This window comes from Coffea arabica, chromosome 11e (assembly GCF_036785885.1).
Source record: "Coffea arabica cultivar ET-39 chromosome 11e, Coffea Arabica ET-39 HiFi, whole genome shotgun sequence".
NCBI lineage: Eukaryota > Viridiplantae > Streptophyta > Magnoliopsida > Gentianales > Rubiaceae > Coffea > Coffea arabica.
This window is the reverse complement of record NC_092331.1, coordinates 7,894,841-7,920,998: the sequence shown is the minus strand read 5'-3', so window position 1 is coordinate 7,920,998 and position 26,158 is coordinate 7,894,841. Positions and strand designations below refer to the sequence as shown.

Here is a 26,158-nt window from a genome sequence, read left to right as displayed (position 1 = left end):
TATCATGAAATCAATCCTTCACGCTTGCAGTTAGGGGTGGCAATTCGGGTCCAAATCAGGTTGGCGGGTCGGGTTCGGGTCAACAGACCCGCCAGAAAATCTGTTGACCCGAACCCCGACCCGCCAACCCGTGACGGGTCAGGTATGCTGACCCGAACCCGAAAATTTCAGGTTTACGGGGCGGCGGGTCGACCCGAAATGACCCGAAACTTAATTTTAATTTATTAATTTATCACTGTAATTTCTGATAAAATCAATTTCTCACAAAACTAATTACATAATCAAGTAATAAAAATTTAAATAAATGATTCCAAATCAAATCTAAAATAAATTAAACACCGTAAAAGTGTTTTATCCCAAGCAAAATATAAAATAAATTAAAACTATACAAAAGTGAAAAATAATATAATATATTATTTGTCCAAGTATAATAATTTCAACTTCACACAAATTAAATAAATTCGTTTAGGATTAAGTAATTAATGCCTTTGAAAAAAAGAATAACTTAGTTTAGTTAGATAAAATTATTTTTATGTTTATTAAATTATTTTTAATTCGTAAACGGGTCATATCAGGTCACCACGGGTTGACCCGAAATCGACCGGTTTTCTTTTCGGGTTCATCGGGTCCAACCCGATTCTGACCCGAATTCCCGAAACCTCAACCCAAACCCATTAATTTCGTGTTAGGTTCGTGTCGTGTTTTCAGGTCGTGTCGAAAATTGCCACCCCTAGTTGCGGTGATACATTTGCGCCGACAAATTTGAGCGACGATCCGGGCTTTGATCGAGCCGTACCGTTCCTGATTTGTCTCGCGCCTTCAGATCCTCCTTCACGCTTCGACAAGAAGCAAAATATTAAGCAATCGTTCCGACGGAGCTAAATTACTACAGGATAAAGAACGAATAGGAAATTTGGATTTCGAAACAAAAAAGAGAGGGGTGCAACACGAGGACTTCCCAGGGGGTCACCCATCCTAGTACTACTCTCGCCCAAGCACGCTTAACTTCGGAGTTCTGATGGGATCCGGTGCATTAGTGCTGGTATGATCGCACCCGCCATGTTCCTTTCGCTTTATTCTTTTAAACTACCCCGTCCTGCGAAGCAGTGTGGCTTTTCTAGACCGAAATTCATTTTAAGCGTCAATTCAAGCATTTTCCTCTTATCCTTTTATTTATTTACTTTATATTTTTTTTTGTTATTGATTTGCACCCTGTTTTTTTCCCTCATCCCGCAACTCTAAATTATCATGAAATCAATCCTTCACGCTTGCAGTTAGGGGTGGCAATTCGGGTCCAAATCAGGTTGGCGGGTCGGGTTCGGGTCAACAGACCCGCCAGAAAATCTGTTGACCCGAACCCCGACCCGCCAACCCGTGACGGGTCAGGTATGCTGACCCGAACCCGAAAATTTCAGGTTTACGGGGCGGCGGGTCGACCCGAAATGACCCGAAACTTAATTTTAATTTATTAATTTATCACTGTAATTTCTGATAAAATCAATTTCTCACAAAACTAATTACATAATCAAGTAATAAAAATTTAAATAAATGATTCCAAATCAAATCTAAAATAAATTAAACACCGTAAAAGTGTTTTATCCCAAGCAAAATATAAAATAAATTAAAACAATACAAAAGTGAAAAATAATATAATATATTATTTGTCCAAGTATAATAATTTCAACTTCACACAAATTAAATAAATTCGTTTAGGATTAAGTAATTAATGCCTTTGAAAAAAAGAATAACTTAGTTTAGTTAGATAAAATTATTTTTATGTTTATTAAATTATTTTTAATTCGTAAACGAGTCATATCAGGTCACCACGGGTTGACCCGAAATCGACCGGTTTTCTTTTCGGGTTCATCGGGTCCAACCCGATTCTGACCCGAATTCCCGAAACCTCAACCCAAACCCATTAATTTCGTGTTAGGTTCGTGTCGTGTTTTCAGGTCGTGTCGAAAATTGCCACCCCTAGTTGCGGTGATACATTTGCGCCGACAAATTTGAGCGACGATCCGGGCTTTGATCGAGCCGTACCGTTCCTGATTTGTCTCGCGCCTTCAGATCCTCCTTCACGCTTCGACAAGAAGCAAAATATTAAGCAATCGTTCCGACGGAGCTAAATTACTACAGGATAAAGAACGAATAGGAAATTTGGATTTCGAAACAAAAAAGAGAGGGGTGCAACACGAGGACTTCCCAGGGGGTCACCCATCCTAGTACTACTCTCGCCCAAGCACGCTTAACTTCGGAGTTCTGATGGGATCCGGTGCATTAGTGCTGGTATGATCGCACCCGCCATGTTCCTTTCGCTTTATTCTTTTAAACTACCCCGTCCTGCGAAGCAGTGTGGCTTTTCTAGACCGAAATTCATTTTAAGCGTCAATTCAAGCATTTTCCTCTTATCCTTTTATTTATTTACTTTATATTTTTTTTTGTTATTGATTTGCACCCTGTTTTTTTCCCTCATCCCGCAACTCTAAATTATCATGAAATCAATCCTTCACGCTTGCAGTTAGGGGTGGCAATTCGGGTCCAAATCAGGTTGGCGGGTCGGGTTCGGGTCAACAGACCCGCCAGAAAATCTGTTGACCCGAACCCCGACCCGCCAACCCGTGACGGGTCAGGTATGCTGACCCGAACCCGAAAATTTCAGGTTTACGGGGCGGCGGGTCGACCCGAAATGACCCGAAACTTAATTTTAATTTATTAATTTATCACTGTAATTTCTGATAAAATCAATTTCTCACAAAACTAATTACATAATCAAGTAATAAAAATTTAAATAAATGATTCCAAATCAAATCTAAAATAAATTAAACACCGTAAAAGTGTTTTATCCCAAGCAAAATATAAAATAAATTAAAACTATACAAAAGTGAAAAATAATATAATATATTATTTGTCCAAGTATAATAATTTCAACTTCACACAAATTAAATAAATTCGTTTAGGATTAAGTAATTAATGCCTTTGAAAAAAAGAATAACTTAGTTTAGTTAGATAAAATTATTTTTATGTTTATTAAATTATTTTTAATTCGTAAACGGGTCATATCAGGTCACCACTGGTTGACCCGGAATCGACCGGTTTTCTTTTCGGGTTCATCGGGTCCAACCCGATTCTGACCCGAATTCCCGAAACCTCAACCCAAACCCATTAATTTCGTGTTAGGTTCGTGTCGTGTTTTCAGGTCGTGTCGAAAATTGCCACCCCTAGTTGCGGTGATACATTTGCGCCGACAAATTTGAGCGACGATCCGGGCTTTGATCGAGCCGTACCGTTCCTGATTTGTCTCGCGCCTTCAGATCCTCCTTCACGCTTCGACAAGAAGCAAAATATTAAGCAATCGTTCCGACGGAGCTAAATTACTACAGGATAAAGAACGAATAGGAAATTTGGATTTCGAAACAAAAAAGAGAGGGGTGCAACACGAGGACTTCCCAGGGGGTCACCCATCCTAGTACTACTCTCGCCCAAGCACGCTTAACTTCGGAGTTCTGATGGGATCCGGTGCATTAGTGCTGGTATGATCGCACCCGCCATGTTCCTTTCGCTTTATTCTTTTAAACTACCCCGTCCTGCGAAGCAGTGTGGCTTTTCTAGACCGAAATTCATTTTAAGCGTCAATTCAAGCATTTTCCTCTTATCCTTTTATTTATTTACTTTATATTTTTTTTTGTTATTGATTTGCACCCTGTTTTTTTCCCTCATCCCGCAACTCTAAATTATCATGAAATCAATCCTTCACGCTTGCAGTTAGGGGTGGCAATTCGGGTCCAAATCAGGTTGGCGGGTCGGGTTCGGGTCAACAGACCCGCCAGAAAATCTGTTGACCCGAACCCCGACCCGCCAACCCGTGACGGGTCAGGTATGCTGACCCGAACCCGAAAATTTCAGGTTTACGGGGCGGCGGGTCGACCCGAAATGACCCGAAACTTAATTTTAATTTATTAATTTATCACTGTAATTTCTGATAAAATCAATTTCTCACAAAACTAATTACATAATCAAGTAATAAAAATTTAAATAAATGATTCCAAATCAAATCTAAAATAAATTAAACACCGTAAAAGTGTTTTATCCCAAGCAAAATATAAAATAAATTAAAACTATACAAAAGTGAAAAATAATATAATATATTATTTGTCCAAGTATAATAATTTCAACTTCACACAAATTAAATAAATTCGTTTAGGATTAAGTAATTAATGCCTTTGAAAAAAAGAATAACTTAGTTTAGTTAGATAAAATTATTTTTATGTTTATTAAATTATTTTTAATTCGTAAACGGGTCATATCAGGTCACCACGGGTTGACCCGAAATCGACCGGTTTTCTTTTCGGGTTCATCGGGTCCAACCCGATTCTGACCCGAATTCCCGAAACCTCAACCCAAACCCATTAATTTCGTGTTAGGTTCGTGTCGTGTTTTCAGGTCGTGTCGAAAATTGCCACCCCTAGTTGCGGTGATACATTTGCGCCGACAAATTTGAGCGACGATCCGGGCTTTGATCGAGCCGTACCGTTCCTGATTTGTCTCGCGCCTTCAGATCCTCCTTCACGCTTCGACAAGAAGCAAAATATTAAGCAATCGTTCCGACGGAGCTAAATTACTACAGGATAAAGAACGAATAGGAAATTTGGATTTCGAAACAAAAAAGAGAGGGGTGCAACACGAGGACTTCCCAGGGGGTCACCCATCCTAGTACTACTCTCGCCCAAGCACGCTTAACTTCGGAGTTCTGATGGGATCCGGTGCATTAGTGCTGGTATGATCGCACCCGCCATGTTCCTTTCGCTTTATTCTTTTAAACTACCCCGTCCTGCGAAGCAGTGTGGCTTTTCTAGACCGAAATTCATTTTAAGCGTCAATTCAAGCATTTTCCTCTTATCCTTTTATTTATTTACTTTATATTTTTTTTTGTTATTGATTTGCACCCTGTTTTTTTCCCTCATCCCGCAACTCTAAATTATCATGAAATCAATCCTTCACGCTTGCAGTTAGGGGTGGCAATTCGGGTCCAAATCAGGTTGGCGGGTCGGGTTCGGGTCAACAGACCCGCCAGAAAATCTGTTGACCCGAACCCCGACCCGCCAACCCGTGACGGGTCAGGTATGCTGACCCGAAACCGAAAATTTCAGGTTTACGGGGCGGCGGGTCGACCCGAAATGACCCGAAACTTAATTTTAATTTATTAATTTATCACTGTAATTTCTAATAAAATCAATTTCTCACAAAACTAATTACATAATCAAGTAATAAAAATTTAAATAAATGATTCCAAATCAAATCTAAAATAAATTAAACACCGTAAAAGTGTTTTATCCCAAGCAAAATATAAAATAAATTAAAACAATACAAAAGTGAAAAATAATATAATATATTATTTGTCCAAGTATAATAATTTCAACTTCACACAAATTAAATAAATTCGTTTAGGATTAAGTAATTAATGCCTTTGAAAAAAAGAATAACTTAGTTTAGTTAGATAAAATTATTTTTATGTTTATTAAATTATTTTTAATTCGTAAACGGGTCATATCAGGTCACCACTGGTTGACCCGGAATCGACCGGTTTTCTTTTCGGGTTCATCGGGTCCAACCCGATTCTGACCCGAATTCCCGAAACCTCAACCCAAACCCATTAATTTCGTGTTAGGTTCGTGTCGTGTTTTCAGGTCGTGTCGAAAATTGCCACCCCTAGTTGCGGTGATACATTTGCGCCGACAAATTTGAGCGACGATCCGGGCTTTGATCGAGCCGTACCGTTCCTGATTTGTCTCGCGCCTTCAGATCCTCCTTCACGCTTCGACAAGAAGCAAAATATTAAGCAATCGTTCCGACGGAGCTAAATTACTACAGGATAAAGAACGAATAGGAAATTTGGATTTCGAAACAAAAAAGAGAGGGGTGCAACACGAGGACTTCCCAGGGGGTCACCCATCCTAGTACTACTCTCGCCCAAGCACGCTTAACTTCGGAGTTCTGATGGGATCCGGTGCATTAGTGCTGGTATGATCGCACCCGCCATGTTCCTTTCGCTTTATTCTTTTAAACTACCCCGTCCTGCGAAGCAGTGTGGCTTTTCTAGACCGAAATTCATTTTAAGCGTCAATTCAAGCATTTTCCTCTTATCCTTTTATTTATTTACTTTATATTTTTTTTTGTTATTGATTTGCACCCTGTTTTTTTCCCTCATCCCGCAACTCTAAATTATCATGAAATCAATCCTTCACGCTTGCAGTTAGGGGTGGCAATTCGGGTCCAAATCAGGTTGGCGGGTCGGGTTCGGGTCAACAGACCCGCCAGAAAATCTGTTGACCCGAACCCCGACCCGCCAACCCGTGACGGGTCAGGTATGCTGACCCGAACCCGAAAATTTCAGGTTTACGGGGCGGCGGGTCGACCCGAAATGACCCGAAACTTAATTTTAATTTATTAATTTATCACTGTAATTTCTGATAAAATCAATTTCTCACAAAACTAATTACATAATCAAGTAATAAAAATTTAAATAAATGATTCCAAATCAAATCTAAAATAAATTAAACACCGTAAAAGTGTTTTATCCCAAGCAAAATATAAAATAAATTAAAACTATACAAAAGTGAAAAATAATATAATATATTATTTGTCCAAGTATAATAATTTCAACTTCACACAAATTAAATAAATTCGTTTAGGATTAAGTAATTAATGCCTTTGAAAAAAAGAATAACTTAGTTTAGTTAGATAAAATTATTTTTATGTTTATTAAATTATTTTTAATTCGTAAACGGGTCATATCAGGTCACCACTGGTTGACCCGGAATCGACCGGTTTTCTTTTCGGGTTCATCGGGTCCAACCCGATTCTGACCCGAATTCCCGAAACCTCAACCCAAACCCATTAATTTCGTGTTAGGTTCGTGTCGTGTTTTCAGGTCGTGTCGAAAATTGCCACCCCTAGTTGCGGTGATACATTTGCGCCGACAAATTTGAGCGACGATCCGGGCTTTGATCGAGCCGTACCGTTCCTGATTTGTCTCGCGCCTTCAGATCCTCCTTCACGCTTCGACAAGAAGCAAAATATTAAGCAATCGTTCCGACGGAGCTAAATTACTACAGGATAAAGAACGAATAGGAAATTTGGATTTCGAAACAAAAAAGAGAGGGGTGCAACACGAGGACTTCCCAGGGGGTCACCCATCCTAGTACTACTCTCGCCCAAGCACGCTTAACTTCGGAGTTCTGATGGGATCCGGTGCATTAGTGCTGGTATGATCGCACCCGCCATGTTCCTTTCGCTTTATTCTTTTAAACTACCCCGTCCTGCGAAGCAGTGTGGCTTTTCTAGACCGAAATTCATTTTAAGCGTCAATTCAAGCATTTTCCTCTTATCCTTTTATTTATTTACTTTATATTTTTTTTTGTTATTGATTTGCACCCTGTTTTTTTCCCTCATCCCGCAACTCTAAATTATCATGAAATCAATCCTTCACGCTTGCAGTTAGGGGTGGCAATTCGGGTCCAAATCAGGTTGGCGGGTCGGGTTCGGGTCAACAGACCCGCCAGAAAATCTGTTGACCCGAACCCCGACCCGCCAACCCGTGACGGGTCAGGTATGCTGACCCGAACCCGAAAATTTCAGGTTTACGGGGCGGCGGGTCGACCCGAAATGACCCGAAACTTAATTTTAATTTATTAATTTATCACTGTAATTTCTGATAAAATCAATTTCTCACAAAACTAATTACATAATCAAGTAATAAAAATTTAAATAAATGATTCCAAATCAAATCTAAAATAAATTAAACACCGTAAAAGTGTTTTATCCCAAGCAAAATATAAAATAAATTAAAACTATACAAAAGTGAAAAATAATATAATATATTATTTGTCCAAGTATAATAATTTCAACTTCACACAAATTAAATAAATTCGTTTAGGATTAAGTAATTAATGCCTTTGAAAAAAAGAATAACTTAGTTTAGTTAGATAAAATTATTTTTATGTTTATTAAATTATTTTTAATTCGTAAACGGGTCATATCAGGTCACCACGGGTTGACCCGAAATCGACCGGTTTTCTTTTCGGGTTCATCGGGTCCAACCCGATTCTGACCCGAATTCCCGAAACCTCAACCCAAACCCATTAATTTCGTGTTAGGTTCGTGTCGTGTTTTCAGGTCGTGTCGAAAATTGCCACCCCTAGTTGCGGTGATACATTTGCGCCGACAAATTTGAGCGACGATCCGGGCTTTGATCGAGCCGTACCGTTCCTGATTTGTCTCGCGCCTTCAGATCCTCCTTCACGCTTCGACAAGAAGCAAAATATTAAGCAATCGTTCCGACGGAGCTAAATTACTACAGGATAAAGAACGAATAGGAAATTTGGATTTCGAAACAAAAAAGAGAGGGGTGCAACACGAGGACTTCCCAGGGGGTCACCCATCCTAGTACTACTCTCGCCCAAGCACGCTTAACTTCGGAGTTCTGATGGGATCCGGTGCATTAGTGCTGGTATGATCGCACCCGCCATGTTCCTTTCGCTTTATTCTTTTAAACTACCCCGTCCTGCGAAGCAGTGTGGCTTTTCTAGACCGAAATTCATTTTAAGCGTCAATTCAAGCATTTTCCTCTTATCCTTTTATTTATTTACTTTATATTTTTTTTTGTTATTGATTTGCACCCTGTTTTTTTCCCTCATCCCGCAACTCTAAATTATCATGAAATCAATCCTTCACGCTTGCAGTTAGGGGTGGCAATTCGGGTCCAAATCAGGTTGGCGGGTCGGGTTCGGGTCAACAGACCCGCCAGAAAATCTGTTGACCCGAACCCCGACCCGCCAACCCGTGACGGGTCAGGTATGCTGACCCGAAACCGAAAATTTCAGGTTTACGGGGCGGCGGGTCGACCCGAAATGACCCGAAACTTAATTTTAATTTATTAATTTATCACTGTAATTTCTAATAAAATCAATTTCTCACAAAACTAATTACATAATCAAGTAATAAAAATTTAAATAAATGATTCCAAATCAAATCTAAAATAAATTAAACACCGTAAAAGTGTTTTATCCCAAGCAAAATATAAAATAAATTAAAACAATACAAAAGTGAAAAATAATATAATATATTATTTGTCCAAGTATAATAATTTCAACTTCACACAAATTAAATAAATTCGTTTAGGATTAAGTAATTAATGCCTTTGAAAAAAAGAATAACTTAGTTTAGTTAGATAAAATTATTTTTATGTTTATTAAATTATTTTTAATTCGTAAACGGGTCATATCAGGTCACCACTGGTTGACCCGGAATCGACCGGTTTTCTTTTCGGGTTCATCGGGTCCAACCCGATTCTGACCCGAATTCCCGAAACCTCAACCCAAACCCATTAATTTCGTGTTAGGTTCGTGTCGTGTTTTCAGGTCGTGTCGAAAATTGCCACCCCTAGTTGCGGTGATACATTTGCGCCGACAAATTTGAGCGACGATCCGGGCTTTGATCGAGCCGTACCGTTCCTGATTTGTCTCGCGCCTTCAGATCCTCCTTCACGCTTCGACAAGAAGCAAAATATTAAGCAATCGTTCCGACGGAGCTAAATTACTACAGGATAAAGAACGAATAGGAAATTTGGATTTCGAAACAAAAAAGAGAGGGGTGCAACACGAGGACTTCCCAGGGGGTCACCCATCCTAGTACTACTCTCGCCCAAGCACGCTTAACTTCGGAGTTCTGATGGGATCCGGTGCATTAGTGCTGGTATGATCGCACCCGCCATGTTCCTTTCGCTTTATTCTTTTAAACTACCCCGTCCTGCGAAGCAGTGTGGCTTTTCTAGACCGAAATTCATTTTAAGCGTCAATTCAAGCATTTTCCTCTTATCCTTTTATTTATTTACTTTATATTTTTTTTTGTTATTGATTTGCACCCTGTTTTTTTCCCTCATCCCGCAACTCTAAATTATCATGAAATCAATCCTTCACGCTTGCAGTTAGGGGTGGCAATTCGGGTCCAAATCAGGTTGGCGGGTCGGGTTCGGGTCAACAGACCCGCCAGAAAATCTGTTGACCCGAACCCCGACCCGCCAACCCGTGACGGGTCAGGTATGCTGACCCGAACCCGAAAATTTCAGGTTTACGGGGCGGCGGGTCGACCCGAAATGACCCGAAACTTAATTTTAATTTATTAATTTATCACTGTAATTTCTGATAAAATCAATTTCTCACAAAACTAATTACATAATCAAGTAATAAAAATTTAAATAAATGATTCCAAATCAAATCTAAAATAAATTAAACACCGTAAAAGTGTTTTATCCCAAGCAAAATATAAAATAAATTAAAACTATACAAAAGTGAAAAATAATATAATATATTATTTGTCCAAGTATAATAATTTCAACTTCACACAAATTAAATAAATTCGTTTAGGATTAAGTAATTAATGCCTTTGAAAAAAAGAATAACTTAGTTTAGTTAGATAAAATTATTTTTATGTTTATTAAATTATTTTTAATTCGTAAACGGGTCATATCAGGTCACCACGGGTTGACCCGAAATCGACCGGTTTTCTTTTCGGGTTCATCGGGTCCAACCCGATTCTGACCCGAATTCCCGAAACCTCAACCCAAACCCATTAATTTCGTGTTAGGTTCGTGTCGTGTTTTCAGGTCGTGTCGAAAATTGCCACCCCTAGTTGCGGTGATACATTTGCGCCGACAAATTTGAGCGACGATCCGGGCTTTGATCGAGCCGTACCGTTCCTGATTTGTCTCGCGCCTTCAGATCCTCCTTCACGCTTCGACAAGAAGCAAAATATTAAGCAATCGTTCCGACGGAGCTAAATTACTACAGGATAAAGAACGAATAGGAAATTTGGATTTCGAAACAAAAAAGAGAGGGGTGCAACACGAGGACTTCCCAGGGGGTCACCCATCCTAGTACTACTCTCGCCCAAGCACGCTTAACTTCGGAGTTCTGATGGGATCCGGTGCATTAGTGCTGGTATGATCGCACCCGCCATGTTCCTTTCGCTTTATTCTTTTAAACTACCCCGTCCTGCGAAGCAGTGTGGCTTTTCTAGACCGAAATTCATTTTAAGCGTCAATTCAAGCATTTTCCTCTTATGCTTTTATTTATTTACTTTATATTTTTTTTTGTTATTGATTTGCACCCTGTTTTTTTCCCTCATCCCGCAACTCTAAATTATCATGAAATCAATCCTTCACGCTTGCAGTTAGGGGTGGCAATTCGGGTCCAAATCAGGTTGGCGGGTCGGGTTCGGGTCAACAGACCCGCCAGAAAATCTGTTGACCCGAACCCCGACCCGCCAACCCGTGACGGGTCAGGTATGCTGACCCGAAACCGAAAATTTCAGGTTTACGGGGCGGCGGGTCGACCCGAAATGACCCGAAACTTAATTTTAATTTATTAATTTATCACTGTAATTTCTAATAAAATCAATTTCTCACAAAACTAATTACATAATCAAGTAATAAAAATTTAAATAAATGATTCCAAATCAAATCTAAAATAAATTAAACACCGTAAAAGTGTTTTATCCCAAGCAAAATATAAAATAAATTAAAACAATACAAAAGTGAAAAATAATATAATATATTATTTGTCCAAGTATAATAATTTCAACTTCACACAAATTAAATAAATTCGTTTATGATTAAGTAATTAATGCCTTTGAAAAAAAGAATAACTTAGTTTAGTTAGATAAAATTATTTTTATGTTTATTAAATTATTTTTAATTCGTAAACGGGTCATATCGGGTCATATCAGGTCACCACGGGTTGACCCGAAATCGACCGGTTTTCTTTTCGGGTTCATCGGGTCCAACCCGATTCTGACCCGAATTCCCGAAACCTCAACCCAAACCCATTAATTTCGTGTTAGGTTCGTGTCGTGTTTTCAGGTCGTGTCGAAAATTGCCACCCCTAGTTGCGGTGATACATTTGCGCCGACAAATTTGAGCGACGATCCGGGCTTTGATCGAGCCGTACCGTTCCTGATTTGTCTCGCGCCTTCAGATCCTCCTTCACGCTTCGACAAGAAGCAAAATATTAAGCAATCGTTCCGACGGAGCTAAATTACTACAGGATAAAGAACGAATAGGAAATTTGGATTTCGAAACAAAAAAGAGAGGGGTGCAACACGAGGACTTCCCAGGGGGTCACCCATCCTAGTACTACTCTCGCCCAAGCACGCTTAACTTCGGAGTTCTGATGGGATCCGGTGCATTAGTGCTGGTATGATCGCACCCGCCATGTTCCTTTCGCTTTATTCTTTTAAACTACCCCGTCCTGCGAAGCAGTGTGGCTTTTCTAGACCGAAATTCATTTTAAGCGTCAATTCAAGCATTTTCCTCTTATCCTTTTATTTATTTACTTTATATTTTTTTTTGTTATTGATTTGCACCCTATTTTTTTCCCTCATCCCGCAACTCTAAATTATCATGAAATCAATCCTTCACGCTTGCAGTTAGGGGTGGCAATTCGGGTCCAAATCAGGTTGGCGGGTCGGGTTCGGGTCAACAGACCCGCCAGAAAATCTGTTGACCCGAACCCCGACCCGCCAACCCGTGACGGGTCAGGTATGCTGACCCGAACCCGAAAATTTCAGGTTTACGGGGCGGCGGGTCGACCCGAAATGACCCGAAACTTAATTTTAATTTATTAATTTATCACTGTAATTTCTAATAAAATCAATTTCTCACAAAACTAATTACATAATCAAGTAATAAAAATTTAAATAAATGATTCCAAATCAAATCTAAAATAAATTAAACACCGTAAAAGTGTTTTATCCCAAGCAAAATATAAAATAAATTAAAACAATACAAAAGTGAAAAATAATATAATATATTATTTGTCCAAGTATAATAATTTCAACTTCACACAAATTACATAAATTCGTTTAGGATTAAGTAATTAATGCCTTTGAAAAAAAGAATAACTTAGTTTAGTTAGATAAAATTATTTTTATGTTTATTAAATTATTTTTAATTCGTAAACAGGTCATATCGGGTCATATCAGGTCACCACGGGTTGACCCGAAATCGACCGGTTTTCTTTTCGGGTTCATCGGGTCCAACCCCAATTCCCGAAACCTCAACCCAAACCCATTAATTTCGTGTTAGGTTCGTGTCGTGTTTTCAGGTCGTGTCGAAAATTGCCACCCCTAGTTGCGGTGATACATTTGCGCCGACAAATTTGAGCGACGATCCGGGCTTTGATCGAGCCGTACCGTTCCTGATTTGTCTCGCGCCTTCAGATCCTCCTTCACGCTTCGACAAGAAGCAAAATATTAAGCAATCGTTCCGACGGAGCTAAATTACTACAGGATAAAGAACGAATAGGAAATTTGGATTTCGAAACAAAAAAGAAAGGGGTGCAACACGAGGACTTCCCAGGGGGTCACCCATCCTAGTACTACTCTCGCCCAAGCACGCTTAACTTCGGAGTTCTGATGGGATCCGGTGCATTAATGCTGGTATGATCGCACCCGCCATGTTCCTTTCGCTTTATTCTTTTAAACTACCCCGTCCTGCGAAGCAGTGTGGTTTTTCTAGACCGAAATTCATTTTAAGCGTCAATTCAAGCATTTTCCTCTTATCCTTTTATTTATTTACTTTATATTTTTTTTTGTTATTGATTTGCACCCTGTTTTTTTCCCTCATCCCGCAACTCTAAATTATCATGAAATCAATCCTTCACGCTTGCAGTTAGGGGTGGCAATTCGGGTCCAAATCAGGTTGGCGGGTCGGGTTCGGGTCAACAGACCCGCCAGAAAATCTGTTGACCCGAACCCCGACCCGCCAACCCGTGACGGGTCAGGTATGCTGACCCGAACCCGAAAATTTCAGGTTTACGGGGCGGCGGGTCGACCCGAAATGACCCGAAACTTAATTTTAATTTATTAATTTATCACTGTAATTTCTAATAAAATCAATTTCTCACAAAACTAATTACATAATCAAGTAATAAAAATTTAAATAAATGATTCCAAATCAAATCTAAAATAAATTAAACACCGTAAAAGTGTTTTATCCCAAGCAAAATATAAAATAAATTAAAACAATACAAAAGTGAAAAATAATATAATATATTATTTGTCCAAGTATAATAATTTCAACTTCACACAAATTAAATAAATTCGTTTAGGATTAAGTAATTAATGCCTTTGAAAAAAAGAATAACTTAGTTTAGTTAGATAAAATTATTTTTATGTTTATTAAATTATTTTTAATTCGTAAACGGGTCATATCGGGTCATATCAGGTCACCACGGGTTGACCCGAAATCGACCGGTTTTCTTTTCGGGTTCATCGGGTCCAACCCGATTCTGACCCGAATTCCCGAAACCTCAACCCAAACCCATTAATTTCGTGTTAGGTTCGTGTCGTGTTTTCAGGTCGTGTCGAAAATTGCCACCCCTAGTTGCGGTGATACATTTGCGCCGACAAATTTGAGCGACGATCCGGGCTTTGATCGAGCCGTACCGTTCCTGATTTGTCTCGCGCCTTCAGATCCTCCTTCACGCTTCGACAAGAAGCAAAATATTAAGCAATCGTTCCGACGGAGCTAAATTACTACAGGATAAAGAACGAATAGGAAATTTGGATTTCGAAACAAAAAAGAGAGGGGTGCAACACGAGGACTTCCCAGGGGGTCACCCATCCTAGTACTACTCTCGCCCAAGCACGCTTAACTTCGGAGTTCTGATGGGATCCGGTGCATTAGTGCTGGTATGATCGCACCCGCCATGTTCCTTTCGCTTTATTCTTTTAAACTACCCCGTCCTGCGAAGCAGTGTGGCTTTTCTAGACCGAAATTCATTTTAAGCGTCAATTCAAGCATTTTCCTCTTATCCATTTTATTTATTTACTTTATATTTTTTTTTGTTATTGATTTGCACCCTGTTTTTTTCCCTCATCCCGCAACTCTAAATTATCATGAAATCAATCCTTCACGCTTGCAGTTAGGGGTGGCAATTCGGGTCCAAATCAGGTTGGCGGGTCGGGTTCGGGTCAACAGACCCGCCAGAAAATCTGTTGACCCGAACCCCGACCCGCCAACCCGTGACGGGTCAGGTATGCTGACCCGAACCCGAAAATTTCAGGTTTACGGGGCGGCGGGTCGACCCGAAATGACCCGAAACTTAATTTTAATTTATTAATTTATCACTGTAATTTCTGATAAAATCAATTTCTCACAAAACTAATTACATAATCAAGTAATAAAAATTTAAATAAATGATTCCAAATCAAATCTAAAATAAATTAAACACCGTAAAAGTGTTTTATCCCAAGCAAAATATAAAATAAATTAAAACAATACAAAAGTGAAAAATAATATAATATATTATTTGTCCAAGTATAATAATTTCAACTTCACACAAATTAAATAAATTCGTTTAGGATTAAGTAATTAATGCCTTTGAAAAAAAGAATAACTTAGTTTAGTTAGATAAAATTATTTTTATGAATTTATTTTATATTTTGCTTGGGATAAAACACTTTTACGGTGTTTAATTTATTTTAGATTTGATTTGGAATCATTTATTTAAATTTTTATTACTTGATTATGTAATTAGTTTTGTGAGAAATTGATTTTATTAGAAATTACAGTGATAAATTAATAAATTAAAATTAAGTTTCGGGTCATTTCGGGTCGACCCGCCGCCCCGTAAACCAGAAATTTTCGGGTTCGGGTCAGCATACCTGACCCGTCACGGGTTGGCGGGTCGGTGTTCGGGTCAACAGATTTTCTGACGGGTCTGTTGACCCGAACCCGACCCGCCAACCTGATTTGGACCCGAATTGCCACCCCTAACTGCAAGCGTGAAGGATTGATTTCATGATAATTTAGAGTTGCGGGATGAGGGAAAAAAACAGGGTGCAAATCAATAACAAAAAAAAATATAAAGTAAATAAATAAAAGGATAAGAGGAAAATGCTTGAATTGACGCTTAAAATGAATTTCGGTCTAGAAAAGCCACACTGCTTCGCAGGACGGGGTAGTTTAAAAGAATAAAGCGAAAGGAACATGGCGGGTGCGATCATACCAGCACTAATGCACCGGATCCAATCAGAACTCCGAAGTTAAGCGTGCTTGGGCGAGAGTAGTACTAGGATGGGTGACCCCCTGGGAAGTCCTCGTGTTGCACCCCTTTCTTTTTTGTTTCGAAATCCAAATTTCCTATTCGTTCTTTATCCTGTAGTAATTTAGCTCCGTCGGAACGATTGCTTAATATTTTGCTTCTTGTCGAAGCGTGAAGGAGGATCTGAAATTTTCGACACGACCTGAAAACACGACACGAACCTAACACGAAATTAATGGGTTTGGGTTGAGGTTTCGGGAATTCGGGTCAGAATCGGGTTGGACCCGATGAACCCGAAAAGAAAACCGGTCGATTTCGGGTCAACCCGTGGTGACCTGATATGACCCGATATGACCCGTTTACGAATTAAAAATAATTTAATAAACATAAAAATAATTTTATCTAACTAAACTAAGTTATTCTTTTTTTCAAAGGCATTAATTACTTAATCCTAAACGAATTTATTTAATTTGTGTGAAGTTGAAATTATTATACTTGGACAAATAATATATTATATTATTTTTCACTTTTGTATTGTTTTAATTTATTTTATATTTTGCTTGGGATAAAACACTTTTACGGTGTTTAATTTATTTTAGATTTGATTTGGAATCATTTATTTAAATTTTTATTACTTGATTATGTAATTAGTTTTGTGAGAAATTGATTTTATTAGAAATTACAGTGATAAATTAATAAATTAAAATTAAGTTTCGGGTCATTTCGGGTCGACCCGCCGCCCCGTAAACCTGAAATTTTCGGGTTCGGGTCAGCATACCTGACCCGTCACGGGTTGGCGGGTCGGGGTTCGGGTCAACAGATTTTCTGGCGGGTCTGTTGACCCGAACCCGACCCGCCAACCTGATTTGGACCCGAATTGCCACCCCTAACTGCAAGCGTGAAGGATTGATTTCATGATAATTTAGAGTTGCGGGATGAGGGAAAAAAACAGGGTGCAAATCAATAACAAAAAAAAATATAAAGTAAATAAATAAAAGGATAAGAGGAAAATGCTTGAATTGACGCTTAAAATGAATTTCGGTCTAGAAAAGCCACACTGCTTCGCAGGACGGGGTAGTTTAAAAGAATAAAGCGAAAGGAACATGGCGGGTGCGATCATACCAGCACTAATGCACCGGATCCCATCAGAACTCCGAAGTTAAGCGTGCTTGGGCGAGAGTAGTACTAGGATGGGTGACCCCCTGGGAAGTCCTCGTGTTGCACCCCTCTCTTTTTTGTTTCGAAATCCAAATTTCCTATTCGTTCTTTATCCTGTAGTAATTTAGCTCCGTCGGAACGATTGCTTAATATTTTGCTTCTTGTCGAAGCGTGAAGGAGGATCTGAAGGCGCGAGACAAATCAGGAACGGTACGGCTCGATCAAAACCCGGATCGTCGCTCAAATTTGTCGGCGCAAATGTATCACCGCAACTAGGGGTGGCAATTTTCGACACGACACGAACCTAACACGAAATTAATGGGTTTGGGTTGAGGTTTCGGGAATTCGGGTCAGAATCGGGTTGGACCCGATGAACCCGAAAAGAAAACCGGTCGATTTCGGGTCAACCCGTGGTGACCTGATATGACCCGATATGACCCGTTTACGAATTAAAAATAATTTAATAAACATAAAAATAATTTTATCTAACTAAACTAAGTTATTCTTTTTTTCAAAGGCATTAATTACTTAATCCTAAACGAATTTATTTAATTTGTGTGAAGTTGAAATTATTATACTTGGACAAATAATATATTATATTATTTTTCACTTTTGTATTGTTTTAATTTATTTTATATTTTGCTTGGGATAAAACACTTTTACGGTGTTTAATTTATTTTAGATTTGATTTGGAATCATTTATTTAAATTTTTATTACTTGATTATGTAATTAGTTTTGTGAGAAATTGATTTTATTAGAAATTACAGTGATAAATTAATAAATTAAAATTAAGTTTCGGGTCATTTCGGGTCGACCCGCCGCCCCGTAAACCTGAAATTTTCGGGTTCGGGTCAGCATACCTGACCCGTCACGGGTTGGCGGGTCGGGGTTCGGGTCAACAGATTTTCTGGCGGGTCTGTTGACCCGAACCCGACCCGCCAACCTGATTTGGACCCGAATTGCCACCCCTAACTGCAAGCGTGAAGGATTGATTTCATGATAATTTAGAGTTGCGGGATGAGGGAAAAAAACAGGGTGCAAATCAATAACAAAAAAAAATATAAAGTAAATAAATAAAAGGATAAGAGGAAAATGCTTGAATTGACGCTTAAAATGAATTTCGGTCTAGAAAAGCCACACTGCTTCGCAGGACGGGGTAGTTTAAAAGAATAAAGCGAAAGGAACATGGCGGGTGCGATCATACCAGCACTAATGCACCGGATCCCATCAGAACTCCGAAGTTAAGCGTGCTTGGGCGAGAGTAGTACTAGGATGGGTGACCCCCTGGGAAGTCCTCGTGTTGCACCCCTCTCTTTTTTGTTTCGAAATCCAAATTTCCTATTCGTTCTTTATCCTGTAGTAATTTAGCTCCGTCGGAACGATTGCTTAATATTTTGCTTCTTGTCGAAGCGTGAAGGAGGATCTGAAGGCGCGAGACAAATCAGGAACGGTACGGCTCGATCAAAGCCCGGATCGTCGCTCAAATTTGTCGGCGCAAATGTATCACCGCAACTAGGGGTGGCAATTTTCGACACGACCTGAAAACACGACACGAACCTAACACGAAATTAATGGGTTTGGGTTGAGGTTTCGGGAATTCGGGTCAGAATCGGGTTGGACCCGATGAACCCGAAAAGAAAACCGGTCGATTTCGGGTCAACCCGTGGTGACCTGATATGACCCGATATGACCCGTTTACGAATTAAAAATAATTTAATAAACATAAAAATAATTTTATCTAACTAAACTAAGTTATTCTTTTTTTCAAAGGCATTAATTACTTAATCCTAAACGAATTTATTTAATTTGTGTGAAGTTGAAATTATTATACTTGGACAAATAATATATTATATTATTTTTCACTTTTGTATTGTTTTAATTTATTTTATATTTTGCTTGGGATAAAACACTTTTACGGTGTTTAATTTATTTTAGATTTGATTTGGAATCATTTATTTAAATTTTTATTACTTGATTATGTAATTAGTTTTGTGAGAAATTGATTTTATTAGAAATTACAGTGATAAATTAATAAATTAAAATTAAGTTTCGGGTCATTTCGGGTCGACCCGCCGCCCCGTAAACCAGAAATTTTCGGGTTCGGGTCAGCATACCTGACCCGTCACGGGTTGGCGGGTCGGTGTTCGGGTCAACAGATTTTCTGACGGGTCTGTTGACCCGAACCCGACCCGCCAACCTGATTTGGACCCGAATTGCCACCCCTAACTGCAAGCGTGAAGGATTGATTTCATGATAATTTAGAGTTGCGGGATGAGGGAAAAAAACAGGGTGCAAATCAATAACAAAAAAAAATATAAAGTAAATAAATAAAAGGATAAGAGGAAAATGCTTGAATTGACGCTTAAAATGAATTTCGGTCTAGAAAAGCCACACTGCTTCGCAGGACGGGGTAGTTTAAAAGAATAAAGCGAAAGGAACATGGCGGGTGCGATCATACCAGCACTAATGCACCGGATCCAATCAGAACTCCGAAGTTAAGCGTGCTTGGGCGAGAGTAGTACTAGGATGGGTGACCCCCTGGGAAGTCCTCGTGTTGCACCCCTTTCTTTTTTGTTTCGAAATCCAAATTTCCTATTCGTTCTTTATCCTGTAGTAATTTAGCTCCGTCGGAACGATTGCTTAATATTTTGCTTCTTGTCGAAGCGTGAAGGAGGATCTGAAGGCGCGAGACAAATCAGGAACGGTACGGCTCGATCAAAGCCCGGATCGTCGCTCAAATTTGTCGGCGCAAATGTATCACCGCAACTAGGGGTGGCAATTTTCGACACGACCTGAAAACACGACACGAACCTAACACGAAATTAATGGGTTTGGGTTGAGGTTTCGGGAATTCGGGTCAGAATCGGGTTGGACCCGATGAACCCGAAAAGAAAACCGGTCGATTTCGGGTCAACCCGTGGTGACCTGATATGACCCGATATGACCCGTTTACGAATTAAAAATAATTTAATAAACATAAAAATAATTTTATCTAACTAAACTAAGTTATTCTTTTTTTCAAAGGCATTAATTACTTAATCCTAAACGAATTTATTTAATTTGTGTGAAGTTGAAATTATTATACTTGGACAAATAATATATTATATTATTTTTCACTTTTGTATTGTTTTAATTTATTTTATATTTTGCTTGGGATAAAACACTTTTACGGTGTTTAATTTATTTTAGATTTGATTTGGAATCATTTATTTAAATTTTTATTACTTGATTATGTAATTAGTTTTGTGAGAAATTGATTTTATTAGAAATTACAGTGATAAATTAATAAATTAAAATTAAGTTTCGGGTCATTTCGGGTCGACCCGCCGCCCCGTAAACCTGAAATTTTCGGGTTCGGGTCAGCATACCTGACCCGTCACGGGTTGGCGGGTCGGGGTTCGGGTCAACAGATTTTCTGGCGGGTCTGTTGACCCGAACCCGACCCGCCAACCTGATTTGGACCCGAATTGCCACCCCTAACTGCAAGCGTGAAGGATTGATTTCATGATAATTTAGAGTTGCGGGATGAGGGAAAAAAACAGGGTGCAAATCAATAACAAAAAAAAATATAAAGTAAATAAATAAAAGGATAAGAGGAAAATGCTTGAATTGACGCTTAAAATGAATTTCGGTCTAGAAAAGCCACACTGCTTCGCAGGACGGGGTAGTTTAAAAGAATAAAGCGAAAGGAACATGGCGGGTGCGATCATACCAGCACTAATGCACCGGATCCCATCAGAACTCCGAAGTTAAGCGTGCTTGGGCGAGAGTAGTACTAGGATGGGTGACCCCCTGGGAAGTCCTCGTGTTGCACCCCTCTCTTTTTTGTTTCGAAATCCAAATTTCCTATTCGTTCTTTATCCTGTAGTAATTTAGCTCCGTCGGAACGATTGCTTAATATTTTGCTTCTTGTCGAAGCGTGAAGGAGGATCTGAAGGCGCGAGACAAATCAGGAACGGTACGGCTCGATCAAAGCCCGGATCGTCGCTCAAATTTGTCGGCGCAAATGTATCACCGCAACTAGGGGTGGCAATTTTCGACACGACCTGAAAACACGACACGAACCTAACACGAAATTAATGGGTTTGGGTTGAGGTTTCGGGAATTCGGGTCAGAATCGGGTTGGACCCGATGAACCCGAAAAGAAAACCGGTCGATTTCGGGTCAACCCGTGGTGACCTGATATGACCCGATATGACCCGTTTACGAATTAAAAATAATTTAATAAACATAAAAATAATTTTATCTAACTAAACTAAGTTATTCTTTTTTTCAAAGGCATTAATTACTTAATCCTAAACGAATTTATTTAATTTGTGTGAAGTTGAAATTATTATACTTGGACAAATAATATATTATATTATTTTTCACTTTTGTATTGTTTTAATTTATTTTATATTTTGCTTGGGATAAAACACTTTTACGGTGTTTAATTTATTTTAGATTTGATTTGGAATCATTTATTTAAATTTTTATTACTTGATTATGTAATTAGTTTTGTGAGAAATTGATTTTATTAGAAATTACAGTGATAAATTAATAAATTAAAATTAAGTTTCGGGTCATTTCGGGTCGACCCGCCGCCCCGTAAACCAGAAATTTTCGGGTTCGGGTCAGCATACCTGACCCGTCACGGGTTGGCGGGTCGGTGTTCGGGTCAACAGATTTTCTGACGGGTCTGTTGACCCGAACCCGACCCGCCAACCTGATTTGGACCCGAATTGCCACCCCTAACTGCAAGCGTGAAGGATTGATTTCATGATAATTTAGAGTTGCGGGATGAGGGAAAAAAACAGGGTGCAAATCAATAACAAAAAAAAATATAAAGTAAATAAATAAAAGGATAAGAGGAAAATGCTTGAATTGACGCTTAAAATGAATTTCGGTCTAGAAAAGCCACACTGCTTCGCAGGACGGGGTAGTTTAAAAGAATAAAGCGAAAGGAACATGGCGGGTGCGATCATACCAGCACTAATGCACCGGATCCAATCAGAACTCCGAAGTTAAGCGTGCTTGGGCGAGAGTAGTACTAGGATGGGTGACCCCCTGGGAAGTCCTCGTGTTGCACCCCTTTCTTTTTTGTTTCGAAATCCAAATTTCCTATTCGTTCTTTATCCTGTAGTAATTTAGCTCCGTCGGAACGATTGCTTAATATTTTGCTTCTTGTCGAAGCGTGAAGGAGGATCTGAAGGCGCGAGACAAATCAGGAACGGTACGGCTCGATCAAAGCCCGGATCGTCGCTCAAATTTGTCGGCGCAAATGTATCACCGCAACTAGGGGTGGCAATTTTCGACACGACCTGAAAACACGACACGAACCTAACACGAAATTAATGGGTTTGGGTTGAGGTTTCGGGAATTCGGGTCAGAATCGGGTTGGACCCGATGAACCCGAAAAGAAAACCGGTCGATTTCGGGTCAACCCGTGGTGACCTGATATGACCCGATATGACCCGTTTACGAATTAAAAATAATTTAATAAACATAAAAATAATTTTATCTAACTAAACTAAGTTATTCTTTTTTTCAAAGGCATTAATTACTTAATCCTAAACGAATTTATTTAATTTGTGTGAAGTTGAAATTATTATACTTGGACAAATAATATATTATATTATTTTTCACTTTTGTATTGTTTTAATTTATTTTATATTTTGCTTGGGATAAAACACTTTTACGGTGTTTAATTTATTTTAGATTTGATTTGGAATCATTTATTTAAATTTTTATTACTTGATTATGTAATTAGTTTTGTGAGAAATTGATTTTATTAGAAATTACAGTGATAAATTAATAAATTAAAATTAAGTTTCGGGTCATTTCGGGTCGACCCGCCGCCCCGTAAACCTGAAATTTTCGGGTTCGGGTCAGCATACCTGACCCGTCACGGGTTGGCGGGTCGGGGTTCGGGTCAACAGATTTTCTGGCGGGTCTGTTGACCCGAACCCGACCCGCCAACCTGATTTGGACCCGAATTGCCACCCCTAACTGCAAGCGTGAAGGATTGATTTCATGATAATTTAGAGTTGCGGGATGAGGGAAAAAAACAGGGTGCAAATCAATAACAAAAAAAAATATAAAGTAAATAAATAAAAGGATAAGAGGAAAATGCTTGAATTGACGCTTAAAATGAATTTCGGTCTAGAAAAGCCACACTGCTTCGCAGGACGGGGTAGTTTAAAAGAATAAAGCGAAAGGAACATGGCGGGTGCGATCATACCAGCACTAATGCACCGGATCCCATCAGAACTCCGAAGTTAAGCGTGCTTGGGCGAGAGTAGTACTAGGATGGGTGACCCCCTGGGAAGTCCTCGTGTTGCACCCCTCTCTTTTTTGTTTCGAAATCCAAATTTCCTATTCGTTCTTTATCCTGTAGTAATTTAGCTCCGTCGGAACGATTGCTTAATATTTTGCTTCTTGTCGAAGCGTGAAGGAGGATCTGAAGGCGCGAGACAAATCAGGAACGGTACGGCTCGATCAAAGCCCGGATCGTCGCTCAAATTTGTCGGCGCAAATGTATCACCGCAACTAGGGGTGGCAATTTTCGACACGACCTGAAAACACGACACGAACCTAACACGAAATTAATGGGTTTGGGTTGAGGTTTCGGGAATTCGGGTCAGAATCGGGTTGGACCCGATGAACCCGAAAAGAAAACCGGTCGATTTCGGGTCAACCCGTGGTGACCTGATATGACCCGATATGACCCGTTTACGAATTAAAAATAATTTAATAAACATAAAAATAATTTTATCTAACTAAACTAAGTTATTCTTTTTTTCAAAGGCATTAATTACTTAATCCTAAACGAATTTATTTAATTTGTGTGAAGTTGAAATTATTATACTTGGACAAATAATATATTATATTATTTTTCACTTTTGTATTGTTTTAATTTATTTTATATTTTGCTTGGGATAAAACACTTTTACGGTGTTTAATTTATTTTAGATTTGATTTGGAATCATTTATTTAAATTTTTATTACTTGATTATGTAATTAGTTTTGTGAGAAATTGATTTTATTAGAAATTACAGTGATAAATTAATAAATTAAAATTAAGTTTCGGGTCATTTCGGGTCGACCCGCCGCCCCGTAAACCAGAAATTTTCGGGTTCGGGTCAGCATACCTGACCCGTCACGGGTTGGCGGGTCGGTGTTCGGGTCAACAGATTTTCTGACGGGTCTGTTGACCCGAACCCGACCCGCCAACCTGATTTGGACCCGAATTGCCACCCCTAACTGCAAGCGTGAAGGATTGATTTCATGATAATTTAGAGTTGCGGGATGAGGGAAAAAAACAGGGTGCAAATCAATAACAAAAAAAAATATAAAGTAAATAAATAAAAGGATAAGAGGAAAATGCTTGAATTGACGCTTAAAATGAATTTCGGTCTAGAAAAGCCACACTGCTTCGCAGGACGGGGTAGTTTAAAAGAATAAAGCGAAAGGAACATGGCGGGTGCGATCATACCAGCACTAATGCACCGGATCCAATCAGAACTCCGAAGTTAAGCGTGCTTGGGCGAGAGTAGTACTAGGATGGGTGACCCCCTGGGAAGTCCTCGTGTTGCACCCCTTTCTTTTTTGTTTCGAAATCCAAATTTCCTATTCGTTCTTTATCCTGTAGTAATTTAGCTCCGTCGGAACGATTGCTTAATATTTTGCTTCTTGTCGAAGCGTGAAGGAGGATCTGAAGGCGCGAGACAAATCAGGAACGGTACGGCTCGATCAAAGCCCGGATCGTCGCTCAAATTTGTCGGCGCAAATGTATCACCGCAACTAGGGGTGGCAATTTTCGACACGACCTGAAAACACGACACGAACCTAACACGAAATTAATGGGTTTGGGTTGAGGTTTCGGGAATTCGGGTCAGAATCGGGTTGGACCCGATGAACCCGAAAAGAAAACCGGTCGATTTCGGGTCAACCCGTGGTGACCTGATATGACCCGATATGACCCGTTTACGAATTAAAAATAATTTAATAAACATAAAAATAATTTTATCTAACTAAACTAAGTTATTCTTTTTTTCAAAGGCATTAATTACTTAATCCTAAACGAATTTATTTAATTTGTGTGAAGTTGAAATTATTATACTTGGACAAATAATATATTATATTATTTTTCACTTTTGTATTGTTTTAATTTATTTTATATTTTGCTTGGGATAAAACACTTTTACGGTGTTTAATTTATTTTAGATTTGATTTGGAATCATTTATTTAAATTTTTATTACTTGATTATGTAATTAGTTTTGTGAGAAATTGATTTTATTAGAAATTACAGTGATAAATTAATAAATTAAAATTAAGTTTCGGGTCATTTCGGGTCGACCCGCCGCCCCGTAAACCTGAAATTTTCGGGTTCGGGTCAGCATACCTGACCCGTCACGGGTTGGCGGGTCGGGGTTCGGGTCAACAGATTTTCTGGCGGGTCTGTTGACCCGAACCCGACCCGCCAACCTGATTTGGACCCGAATTGCCACCCCTAACTGCAAGCGTGAAGGATTGATTTCATGATAATTTAGAGTTGCGGGATGAGGGAAAAAAACAGGGTGCAAATCAATAACAAAAAAAAATATAAAGTAAATAAATAAAAGGATAAGAGGAAAATGCTTGAATTGACGCTTAAAATGAATTTCGGTCTAGAAAAGCCACACTGCTTCGCAGGACGGGGTAGTTTAAAAGAATAAAGCGAAAGGAACATGGCGGGTGCGATCATACCAGCACTAATGCACCGGATCCCATCAGAACTCCGAAGTTAAGCGTGCTTGGGCGAGAGTAGTACTAGGATGGGTGACCCCCTGGGAAGTCCTCGTGTTGCACCCCTCTCTTTTTTGTTTCGAAATCCAAATTTCCTATTCGTTCTTTATCCTGTAGTAATTTAGCTCCGTC

General features: G+C 39.2%; 21 non-coding genes across 21 annotated transcripts; 9 read left to right on the top strand and 12 right to left on the bottom strand.

Annotated features, from left to right (window-relative positions):
- Positions 1-937: 937 nt before the first annotated feature.
- On the bottom strand, positions 938-1,056 carry LOC140032018 (5S ribosomal RNA). Its single transcript, XR_011835944.1, has one exon. It is a non-coding gene; the product is annotated as a 5S ribosomal RNA (ribosomal RNA).
- Positions 1,057-2,181: 1,125 nt separating this feature from the next.
- On the bottom strand, positions 2,182-2,300 carry LOC140032007 (5S ribosomal RNA). The gene has a single exon (XR_011835933.1). It is a non-coding gene; the product is annotated as a 5S ribosomal RNA (ribosomal RNA).
- Positions 2,301-3,425: 1,125 nt separating this feature from the next.
- On the bottom strand, positions 3,426-3,544 carry LOC140031996 (5S ribosomal RNA). Its single transcript, XR_011835922.1, has one exon. It is a non-coding gene; the product is annotated as a 5S ribosomal RNA (ribosomal RNA).
- Positions 3,545-4,669: 1,125 nt separating this feature from the next.
- On the bottom strand, positions 4,670-4,788 carry LOC140031985 (5S ribosomal RNA). Its single transcript, XR_011835910.1, has one exon. It is a non-coding gene; the product is annotated as a 5S ribosomal RNA (ribosomal RNA).
- Positions 4,789-5,913: 1,125 nt separating this feature from the next.
- On the bottom strand, positions 5,914-6,032 carry LOC140031974 (5S ribosomal RNA). The gene has a single exon (XR_011835899.1). It is a non-coding gene; the product is annotated as a 5S ribosomal RNA (ribosomal RNA).
- Positions 6,033-7,157: 1,125 nt separating this feature from the next.
- On the bottom strand, positions 7,158-7,276 carry LOC140031963 (5S ribosomal RNA). The gene has a single exon (XR_011835888.1). It is a non-coding gene; the product is annotated as a 5S ribosomal RNA (ribosomal RNA).
- A 1,125-nt stretch (positions 7,277-8,401) lies between these two features.
- Positions 8,402-8,520, bottom strand: LOC140031952 (5S ribosomal RNA). Its single transcript, XR_011835877.1, has one exon. It is a non-coding gene; the product is annotated as a 5S ribosomal RNA (ribosomal RNA).
- Positions 8,521-9,645: 1,125 nt separating this feature from the next.
- On the bottom strand, positions 9,646-9,764 carry LOC140031940 (5S ribosomal RNA). The gene has a single exon (XR_011835865.1). It is a non-coding gene; the product is annotated as a 5S ribosomal RNA (ribosomal RNA).
- Positions 9,765-10,889: 1,125 nt separating this feature from the next.
- On the bottom strand, positions 10,890-11,008 carry LOC140031929 (5S ribosomal RNA). Its single transcript, XR_011835854.1, has one exon. It is a non-coding gene; the product is annotated as a 5S ribosomal RNA (ribosomal RNA).
- Positions 11,009-12,143: 1,135 nt separating this feature from the next.
- Positions 12,144-12,262, bottom strand: LOC140031918 (5S ribosomal RNA). The gene has a single exon (XR_011835843.1). It is a non-coding gene; the product is annotated as a 5S ribosomal RNA (ribosomal RNA).
- A 1,124-nt stretch (positions 12,263-13,386) lies between these two features.
- On the bottom strand, positions 13,387-13,505 carry LOC140030191 (5S ribosomal RNA). Its single transcript, XR_011834105.1, has one exon. It is a non-coding gene; the product is annotated as a 5S ribosomal RNA (ribosomal RNA).
- Positions 13,506-14,640: 1,135 nt separating this feature from the next.
- On the bottom strand, positions 14,641-14,759 carry LOC140031906 (5S ribosomal RNA). Its single transcript, XR_011835831.1, has one exon. It is a non-coding gene; the product is annotated as a 5S ribosomal RNA (ribosomal RNA).
- Positions 14,760-16,050: 1,291 nt separating this feature from the next.
- Positions 16,051-16,169, top strand: LOC140031160 (5S ribosomal RNA). The gene has a single exon (XR_011835081.1). It is a non-coding gene; the product is annotated as a 5S ribosomal RNA (ribosomal RNA).
- A 1,039-nt stretch (positions 16,170-17,208) lies between these two features.
- On the top strand, positions 17,209-17,327 carry LOC140031895 (5S ribosomal RNA). The gene has a single exon (XR_011835820.1). It is a non-coding gene; the product is annotated as a 5S ribosomal RNA (ribosomal RNA).
- Positions 17,328-18,449: 1,122 nt separating this feature from the next.
- Positions 18,450-18,568, top strand: LOC140031884 (5S ribosomal RNA). The gene has a single exon (XR_011835809.1). It is a non-coding gene; the product is annotated as a 5S ribosomal RNA (ribosomal RNA).
- Positions 18,569-19,703: 1,135 nt separating this feature from the next.
- LOC140031159 (5S ribosomal RNA) lies at positions 19,704-19,822 on the top strand. Its single transcript, XR_011835080.1, has one exon. It is a non-coding gene; the product is annotated as a 5S ribosomal RNA (ribosomal RNA).
- Positions 19,823-20,957: 1,135 nt separating this feature from the next.
- On the top strand, positions 20,958-21,076 carry LOC140031873 (5S ribosomal RNA). The gene has a single exon (XR_011835798.1). It is a non-coding gene; the product is annotated as a 5S ribosomal RNA (ribosomal RNA).
- A 1,135-nt stretch (positions 21,077-22,211) lies between these two features.
- LOC140031158 (5S ribosomal RNA) lies at positions 22,212-22,330 on the top strand. Its single transcript, XR_011835079.1, has one exon. It is a non-coding gene; the product is annotated as a 5S ribosomal RNA (ribosomal RNA).
- Positions 22,331-23,465: 1,135 nt separating this feature from the next.
- On the top strand, positions 23,466-23,584 carry LOC140031862 (5S ribosomal RNA). The gene has a single exon (XR_011835787.1). It is a non-coding gene; the product is annotated as a 5S ribosomal RNA (ribosomal RNA).
- Positions 23,585-24,719: 1,135 nt separating this feature from the next.
- Positions 24,720-24,838, top strand: LOC140031157 (5S ribosomal RNA). Its single transcript, XR_011835078.1, has one exon. It is a non-coding gene; the product is annotated as a 5S ribosomal RNA (ribosomal RNA).
- A 1,135-nt stretch (positions 24,839-25,973) lies between these two features.
- On the top strand, positions 25,974-26,092 carry LOC140031851 (5S ribosomal RNA). The gene has a single exon (XR_011835776.1). It is a non-coding gene; the product is annotated as a 5S ribosomal RNA (ribosomal RNA).
- The last annotated feature ends 66 nt before the right edge of the window (positions 26,093-26,158 follow it).